At 38.9% G+C, this 9559-nt stretch overlaps 1 protein-coding gene across 1 annotated transcript in view; it reads left to right on the top strand.

The window, feature by feature from the left end:
* Positions 1-1336: 1336 nt before the first annotated feature.
* The window catches only part of TRPC4 (transient receptor potential cation channel subfamily C member 4), a 1584344-nt gene continuing 1576121 nt past the window's right edge, over positions 1337-9559 (top strand). The window contains exon 1 of the mRNA XM_044073322.1: positions 1337-1881. The gene's annotated coding sequence lies outside the window, so the exon portion shown is untranslated. The remainder of the gene's footprint in view (positions 1882-9559) is intronic.

The raw sequence follows: 9559 nt of genomic DNA, 5'->3' as shown, positions 1-9559 counted from the left end.
TTAAGACTGCAGACTGTTGATGAGCTGAATTCTGTTATCCTGGGTTTGAGTCACTTAGTTTCAGCTTGCATTCAGGAAGCCACAAAATCAATCCAAGCTCTTGGATAACCCCTGAAAACAAGCTGTTGCACCTACTGTGCATATTCTGCTAACAAATTAATAAACTACTTCAATTATATAAATTTTACCAACTACTTGCATTTGAAAACAGTTTTACTCTACACCCATGATTTAGGGATAAAGAGAACAGGAAATCAAAGCATATATTTAGCAAAATATTCTATGCATGTATAGGTGTGAGTGTGTGTGTATGTGGGTGTGTGTATGCATGTGTGGGTGTGTGTGTGTGTGTGTGTGTGTGTGTGTGTGTGTGTGCGCGCGCGCGCGCGCATGAGCATAAGTGCACATCTGCATGTGTTTATATGTGTTTAATGCTGCTTTACCAGCCACAAAAATATAAAAGTAATAAATAGCAGATTGTCCCATAGTTTAAGTAGCCATTAGCCATAAACTGAATGTAATAACCAGCATCTGTCAGCCTGGCCATATCATTTTTAGATCTGGAACCTACAATTTGCACTTTTCTATCATGAGGTTACTCAGGGCATTCAGAATCCATATTATTGTTGGGAAAGAGCTTTCCACCAGCCATAAACAACACAGATGAACTATATCAGTGTAGCATATCTAAACAAGAGTTTTTTTTTTTTCCTTCACTAAGGAAGCTCCTCAAGCAGTTTGCAAGTATTTATTGTGGAAAATTAATACTGACATCTAAGGGTTGAGAAGTGATTTTAAGATTTTTTTTCCCTTATTGAGAAGTGCGCTTTTGCATATTTGAATATGACTAATAAAGACAATATAAAGATAATAATCCCACAGGTTAGCAGATAATGTGTTAAAACAAGCAAAAAAAAAAACACTTCCAATCAAGGGAAGGCATACTGTTAGTGACAACCTGCCTACTGAAAATGTAGGCAATCTATACAACAAATTCTCTTCACTATAAAATGTCCAAGACAAGCAATCAGGAAGGAAGTATATTGTGTAAGAAGACAGACCATTTCCTTAGGTGAATAGATTGACTCAGTGTCATTCTTTATTTCTGATGCCATATCATATTCAGATTTAATGGGAATGTATATTCCTTCCTTGTTTACCTGGTTTTGTTTTTTGATGAAGAACAGCTTAGTACAGCCACTGTTGAGCTATCATAGTGGCCAAAGAACAAGACAGGACACACCATTATGAGTCCAGCACGATGCTTGTGGCACTGGGTGGCTGGAGTTAAGGGGTTTGAGTGGGCTGGAAGATGATGTCATGACCAGGGGCAGTTTGCAAGCTATCAAGGGGTGGAACTTTCTCCATCTACAGCAATTTTTAGTAATCTGATCCAAGATGAGATTCTGTGAGCACCAGCTATGTATTTGCAGCAAGTGGAGGTCCCCAGACTAAAAGCAACAGTCGGAAGAGATGAAACGCAGGCATTGACAGATCAAAACAGTGTGTGGGGGAAATCCTGCAGCTGAAATGGCATGTCAGTGAAGGTTGTGCTTTCTGTTCACACTAAGAGGAAAACAATGCCCAGAGGAACAAACTGAAATGCAGGGGAAAACACATTAAAAACACATCCTCAGCTTCTTTTCTGATTTAAATGTTCTCATTAATATCTAGGAACAAAACTTGAATGAAACAAGGATCACTCTTTTTTTTTTACAGTGCTGTATGAAGGGAACTATAAAAAAGGAATAAAATTAAGGGGAAAGAAAGGAATGCATAATCATGCATGTTTTGCAGAACTGAAAGAAGATTAATTTATCAGTCTATGGATATATACTCGGTAACTTATGAACAACGGAACCATATGGAATTATAAACAAAGTAAGGACCTTTTTTTGGATATTAAGCAGTAGGATTCAGTGGGAAGAACAACAGGTCTAGTTTTATTTAAAGGAATTTCAAGAGCATCTGTTATGGAAATGTGTTTGGAAATGAGTTATGCTTAATAACGGAGTATTACTGACAGATATATACTGCCAAGTAAGTTAATTTAATTTATACAATTAGTTGCTTACAGTTTTACAGGCTTTCCTATTGAAAGGATGATAAAAGTGAAAGAAAACCCATTTGTTTCAGTGTTTGATAGTATACTAATGCATTAAGTAAACTGTTGAGTACAGTTTTTTTCCTATAATGCATTTTACTTTTAAATTATAAAATTATTACTTTAAAATGCATAGTAGTAAAATGATATAGAGATAGATTTAACTATTTTTAATACTAGTGTATTTCTCATACAGGGGAATTCTTTGTGACTATTTTAAGTAAAACTGTTCAGCATTTTCTTATAATTCTGCATGAACAGGGTGGCTGCAAATGTTGGTAAATTCCACCCTCTAGTGGTCTAGTAAGGCTCACCAGGTGAATTAAAAGAGAAAAAATTGCCTTTATCTTCCCGTTGCCAGAAGGGAAAATGTCAAAACAAAGCAGTAAAAACACTTATGTTGACTTGACTGCCAGTGAGGTGTTCAGCTGCAGAGTTACAGCTGCCCAGCTAGACAGACAGACTGATAACTGAGTTACAGCTACCCAGCTAGATAGACTGATAACGTAGTTACAGCCACCCAGCTAGATAGACAGACTGATAACTTAGTTACAACTACCGAGCTAGACAGACAGACTGATAACTGAGTTACAGCTACCCAGCTAGATTGACTGATAACTTAGTTACATCTAACTACATAGACTGATAACGTAGTTACAGCTACCCAGCTAGACAGACAGACTGATAACTTAGTTACAACTACTGAGCTAGACAGACAGACTGATAACTTAGTTACAGCTACCCAGCTAGATAGACTGATAACTTAGTTACATCTAACTACATAGACTGATAACGTAGTTACAGCTACCCAGCTAGACAGACAGACTGATAACTTAGTTACAACTACTGAGTTAGACAGACAGACTGATAACTTAGTTACAGCTACCCAGCTAGATAGACTAACTTAGTTACATCTAACTAGATAGACTGATAACGTAGTTACAGCTACCCAGCTAGACAGACAGACTGATAACTTAGCTACAACTACCGAGCTAGACAGACAGACTGATAACTTAGTTACAGCTGCCCAGCTAGATAGACTGATAACTTAGTTACAGCCACCCAGCTAGACAGATAGACTGATAGCTTAGTTATATCTACCCAGCTAGACAGACAGACAAACTGATAACTGAGTTACAGCTACCCAGCTAGACAGACTGATAATGTAGTTACAGCTACCCAGCTAGATAGACAGACTGATAACTTAGTTACAACTACCGAGCTGGACAGACAGACTGATAAATGAGTTACAGCTACCCAGCTAGATAGACTGATAATGTAGTTACAGCCCCCCAGCTAGACAGACAGATGGGCTGATAACTTTTTGTGTTTCCAATAGCAGTAGCAACAGAGCAGAATTCCAAACACAGGAGTTCATTTCCTAAGCTAGGCCAGGATAAAACTGCTCACCCACAAGTCACAGTTACCATGTTAAACCATATTACATTTCAGCTTGGCCTGTCCCAAAGGTGCCCAAGTAGCAAATAGCCAGGTACAAATATTAATCTGTAAGCGAATGAACTACTGAAGCATTTCCATGTAGCTGGCAAAAACAATGACTAAAGGAGCAGAGTTTATAAAATGCACATCTCTTTGTGAGAATGCCAACAACTTTTAAACTACTGGACATGTTCCAATAGATGTTGAATTATTTTGTAGGTGAAACTAAACTTTGCTTTGGTTCACATTTTTGAGATCACTAAAACAACCATATTTTTGATTGCCATCGACTAAGATATGACTGGAAACTCCTGCCAAAAAACAAGGCCTATACTCCCAAGTATTTGCTCATAGCATTTTGAAAATGGTATTTTTTCTGAATTTGCCCAATAAAGGTAAAAAGTCAAACATTTGCCTGATTTTTGTCTCCAAATGATAATGAGGTTTGAAACAATTAGATGGAGTAACAGAGGGCATGGTTGAGTCATTACCACCCTCATCCATAAAACTTTAATTACACCAATAGTCTGTTTGCAGTTTTCTAATAGTAGTTTTATGCACTCCCAGCACAATATCTGTTATTTCTTTGGAGACCTGACTAATATAGTTATTGTAATAATTGGAAGTTATGTTTCAGTTAGCCATATTAAATGAGTTAAGATAGAAATTATTCCTTACTAACTGCTGATTGGAAAACTGTTGTCATATTAAATTTATGTGAGAATTAAAAAGTTATGTGCAGAAGTTACCTAGGCAGTCCATAGAGCAACAATATCAGGTAAAATAAGTCCAAATTCAAAGTAACACCAAATCCTTTGTCTCTTCAGACCAATTCAGCGTCAAAACAGCTCCAAGTAAGTTCAAGATCCCAAAAAAAAAAAAAAAAGACTCTTGATTTTTCACAATATTAAATTTATACTTTTAATCTGCAATGGGTTTTATGCAGGGTACCTAAAACAATATGCAGATGTCATTTGTTACTGTACCCCCCCCCCCCCTTGGTGTTTGTGTGGATTTCCAGTTTCATTATATGAGAGCTATTAGTCCCATAAATAATCATGCTAAAGTGAAAACATATCAAATGGATGCAATCAATTATTTTTTATTCACCCAGATATGTTTCAGGATTTATTCTGTGTTAATTAATGATCATTTGGAAAGGACTAGTGCTATTAACAACTTCATTTACTGCAGTGTTCAAAACTGTGCATATTGCCACCTGTTGCCTTCAAAGCACATACTTATGATTAGTAAATAAACCTCATGTATCATATGTTGCATGTCATTGGACTGAAATGCAACCCTGTCTGAAAGTTAAAAAATGCAGTTAGTTTGTGTTTATTTTATGTTTGTTTACTCTTGAAGTGTCCTCCTTAGGCACTCAATTTAATCAGTTCTTATGTGTCATATCTCATGTGTTTACTATTGCATGCCTTTGACATGCAATTGCATTATTCACATTTGCAATCAGCTGATGTCTGCTGATATGGTTGTTCCCTCAGGGACCACCTGAATTAAGGTGTTTTGTATAAATGCAGCCATCTGCCAGTAACACACTTCTAAACACACAGCATGGACCTGGCAGAAGACAGCCGTGAATAATAATCCTGGAATTCTGCTGAGGCATTTTAGAGAATAGCTTGATATCTTGCAAATGACTTGTCAGTCTGTAGTTTTCTTTGTAGAGTGCATACATTTTACACAATTCACACAGACCAGATACATGGCACATTTAAGTTCATAAACAAAGGTGGGCTTTGAGACAGTTTTACTTGGTTTGGTAAATCAGGGCTATATGATCCTAATGTGTCTTTTGTGAGGTATAAGTGAACATCTGGCATGCTAAGCATAGATACTTAGAACTAAGTTTATATAAATCCTGCATTAAAAAAATACTTACTAATTTCTATCTCTCTAGTGCATAGTAAAGTTAGAAAATATTCAAGCTTTTGTTGGATTAAGCCTGCACAGGAAAAGGGGACACTTGGGTCTATTACATGCACTTGGGACACATTTGTTGGAGAAACACAGTGCCAATAGCTCATTTCAGCAAGTGCGCTAACTCCCAATACCTCATCTCCCATAATTTTAACTATCCCTACCAGACCCCCGATCCTAACCCTAAAAACTCAAATCCATTGCCTAACACTAAACTCTCTATCCCCTCCATAAACCTAAAATCCCCTTTCCCTCCCCCATTCTGGATCACTAAATCTAAAATCCCCTTCCCCCTCCTGTTCATTGTTGCTCCCTAAACCTAAATTCCCTGTCCCGCTCCCTTACCTTAACGTCTCCCCATTCACATTCACAAACCTAACAGTACACTCCTCAGCCCCTTTCCTCACTTACTTGTTCCGTGGTGAGAACTTACTTCTGTCCAACTGTTTGGACACGAGAAGATGGCGCATCAACTCTTTGGTTGAACTCGTGCTCAAGTTTGAGCATAAGCAGCTGTTCGGATGAGGTAACAGCCCCCCAAGTCTCTGACTGAGAGCTACTGGAACTTGAGCAGCTGGGGCTGAAGTGGCTGTAATGATCCTGGACACTTTTGTATTGACAATCCATTCATAATCACTGAAAATCAGATAAATTTGTAAATCACTGATTCATAATATGGGCTATGATCCCATCAAACATATCGATTTGACATCACATGTACAAACGGTAGCTTTAGTTCATGTCTCTCAGTGTGCTTATTAATTACTAAGCATTTAAAGTGATCTGGTTTAAAATGATCAGAAAATGATTCATCACTATCTGTGTGAATTCAATGATGCCTTTCTTTATTCTGCATTGCAGTTCTGAGCTTCATATGCTCAGTTTTTCACTTCCTAGTTACACTTTTTTGTTTTCTTTCCTCTTCTTGATCAGCTGAATATGGTCAAAAAAAGAAAAATAAGGAGGGTCTTCATTATGTGAAATCTGCAAAACATTTTCAAATTCTATTTCATCTCTACATGTGCTGTAAATACGTTTACCCAATGCAGAGTGAACAGCAATTAGACATCTGTAGTCCCACAAATCCCAAGTTTCACAGTTATATGCACTAGGAAATTACTGTATCCCATTTGTCACACAACATAAAAAAGGAAAGAAATGCATTTAATTCCACTGTACTCAGCTTTCATTAGGCTGAACATCGAATACAATGCTCCTTTTGGTACATACCTGTTAAAATATTTGGCACAAATGGAATGACTACAATGCTTTCTCATGAAAAAAAAAAAAACAAGGGACAAAGTTGTAAAAGGTATGCAGACCAGCTTAAAGCCTTGTCCATCTTCTCCTTATCATACAGGCTAATAAGAGAAAACCCCTGCCTTGAGTATACAGCCTCAGCAGATCCTATCCTGTCAGACTAATTTTCACATTTGCAAGTCCAGTGGTATCAGAAACACCCAATCACAGGATCTCAATTTCTTTTGCAAGCTAAACAGGACATATTGGAGGAGTAGATATGTGCCACAGAGAATACTGCTCCTATGGAGTCGTCTATTCTATGCTGCATAAAGCAAAGTACTTCTCTTATTCTATTCAAATTAAGTTTGGATAACTGGATGGGAAACTGGAAGCGCCCATATCCCTTATGGAAAGGGTCAACAACTAATGCTCCAGAATGTCCTTGTTCTGCCCACACTGGATTATTCATACACAAAATATAAGGACTAAAAACCTACTATGAAAATGGCTAGGATTCTAATGATCCTCACAGATCAAAAGACTAGTACATACCTAAGAACTTATAATTGTGCCTAACTTCTTTTTTGTTTTTGGCTCCAGCAGTTGAATAACAACGTGTCCCATATCCTACTCTCATTTACTAAGTCTACGGGATCTGCCCTGGCATCACCCTTGGCTAAATGCCTTCCTGGGCTAACTCTGACCCATGCCCAGGGTAATAAGGACACTGAGGGTCATTGTGCAGCATCATACTGCTTCTAGTCCACATGGGTTGTAGGCAGGACTTTACCGCTCTATGCCACAACACTGGTGAATTTTGCTAAAACTCAGTAAGGTCCCTTTTCTCAATTTTACTGCAACCTAAGAATTGATTATATTGATGACCAATGTGTTGCTGTGGCTGACATCGGTAATGTGTGTGTGTGTGTGTGTGGGGGGGGTGCAACCTAAGAATTGATTATATTGATGAGCAATGTGTTGCTGTACCTGACAGCCGCACTTGGGGATGGTGAGGGGATAGAGGACACTGTGCAGACCACACCTCAGTTAACCTCAACCCACACCTGGGGATGGTGAGGGGATGGAGGACCTTAAGCAGACCACACCTAAGCTAATCCCAACCCACACATGAGGATGGTGATGAGATGGAGGACGCTCTGCAGACCACACCTGCACTATCCCCAACCCACACCTGGGGATGGCGAGGGGATGGAAGACCTTAAGCAGACCACACCTGAGCTAATCCCAACCCACACATGGGGATAGTGATGAGATGGAGGACGCTGTGCAGACCACACCTGCGCTAACCCCAACCCACACCTGGGGCTGGCGAGGGGATGGAGGACCCTGTGCAGAGACAGACTGTTGCCAGGACTGTTTTTGTTCTATTATCCCCTAACCTGCCCTCCTTCACACTCACCTGTGATGTATTAGCATGGACTTACAATGGGGCTTGCAAGTAAGCTATTACCAAAGCCTCCTTTGGATTACACTCCCTTAAATATCCCCACACTCTGCTGGATAGCTAACATGTTCTTCCTCAATAGCAGCTCAGACATCTGAGTCACTAATCAACCTTAGGTCACCTGGCTCACAGTTAGAGCTTGATCCCTCTATGCTGCAGCACTGGTGGCAAATGTAGTTGTCTTTGGAGCCCTATCTTTCTAGGTCTGCCTACCCTACCTACAAAATGCTTCAAAGAGAGACAATGCATAAAAAGCATTTTTTACTAGCTATATAGATTTATTTATTTATTTAACATTTGTTTACTGGGAAAGTCTGACTAGGGCAGAGACCATTGTCAGCAGAGGCCCAGAGAGATACACTCCAGATACACATCTTTGGAACGTGGGAGGAAAACAGAACACTCGGAGAAAACCCATGTGAACACAGGAAGAACATGCAGACTCTGTATAGAAGGCACCCCAGCCAAGAATTTCTTGTGGTGAGGCGACAACACTAACCACTGCCCCACTGTGCCAGGTGTAGTCTGGGGTCTGTCCTTACTACAGTGGGTAAGGGAGGGGATAACATAATAACCAGGACCTGTAGATTATCTATTAAAAACTGGGCTAATGAGTAAAGCCACATGATCTTAAACTATTATTAAAAGTGATGTATTTACATCTGCAACTCTTCTTTTAGTCATATTGTGTACCAAGGATTCTCAGATAATTTCCATATACTGCATTTTTCTATTTAATTTTGTGGATAAAATGCATGCAAGGCAAGCAATGCTTCACTGCTTTGTTGCTAGTATTGTTGTTTACCTTTTCAATGTATGAAATTCGTAATATTACAGTGTGTACTTACAATTCCCTCTTGGCTAGATTTGGATCGCTATGAGTTACATAAAATCATTGTTTAGTGGTACAGAGGGTTGTCTTTATTACAGATCCTTAGTGCAGTGTACATATATCAGTCTACAGGGGCCAGGCATCTTGCATTGGCTAACCAAAGTACACTTTTTGCAAATTAATATTTCAGATGTTGCTACTGACAGAAAGCCTGTTCAGTCACGTTATTAATCACTGGGGTTTGCAAAAATGGACATGAGAGAAGAACTGCTAAAGTGGTTGCAACCACAGAAGTGAGTTAGCAGTCCATTGTATTCCAATTGGCTTTCTAAAAGTTCTTAATGTAGTTTGGATATGTGTTGTGGACAATAAGAGATCAGCTGTATAGTAAGGAAGATGGTAATTTGCTAGATTGAAAACCAGCTGTTTTTTATATGCATCCTTACACAATGTTCCCAGAGATGGTAATCAGCATTAAGAAGACTGCACATGCTTTACCACCGACAGCCTGACTCCATGTTATAAGCAAGCTATGGAA

Source organism: Protopterus annectens, chromosome 5.part1 (assembly GCF_019279795.1).
Source record: "Protopterus annectens isolate FY-2018-M chromosome 5.part1, PAN1.0, whole genome shotgun sequence".
Classification (NCBI taxonomy): Eukaryota; Metazoa; Chordata; order Ceratodontiformes; family Protopteridae; genus Protopterus; species Protopterus annectens.
The sequence above is the reverse complement of the archived record's forward strand: the minus strand, read 5'-3'. Positions and strand labels throughout refer to the sequence as shown.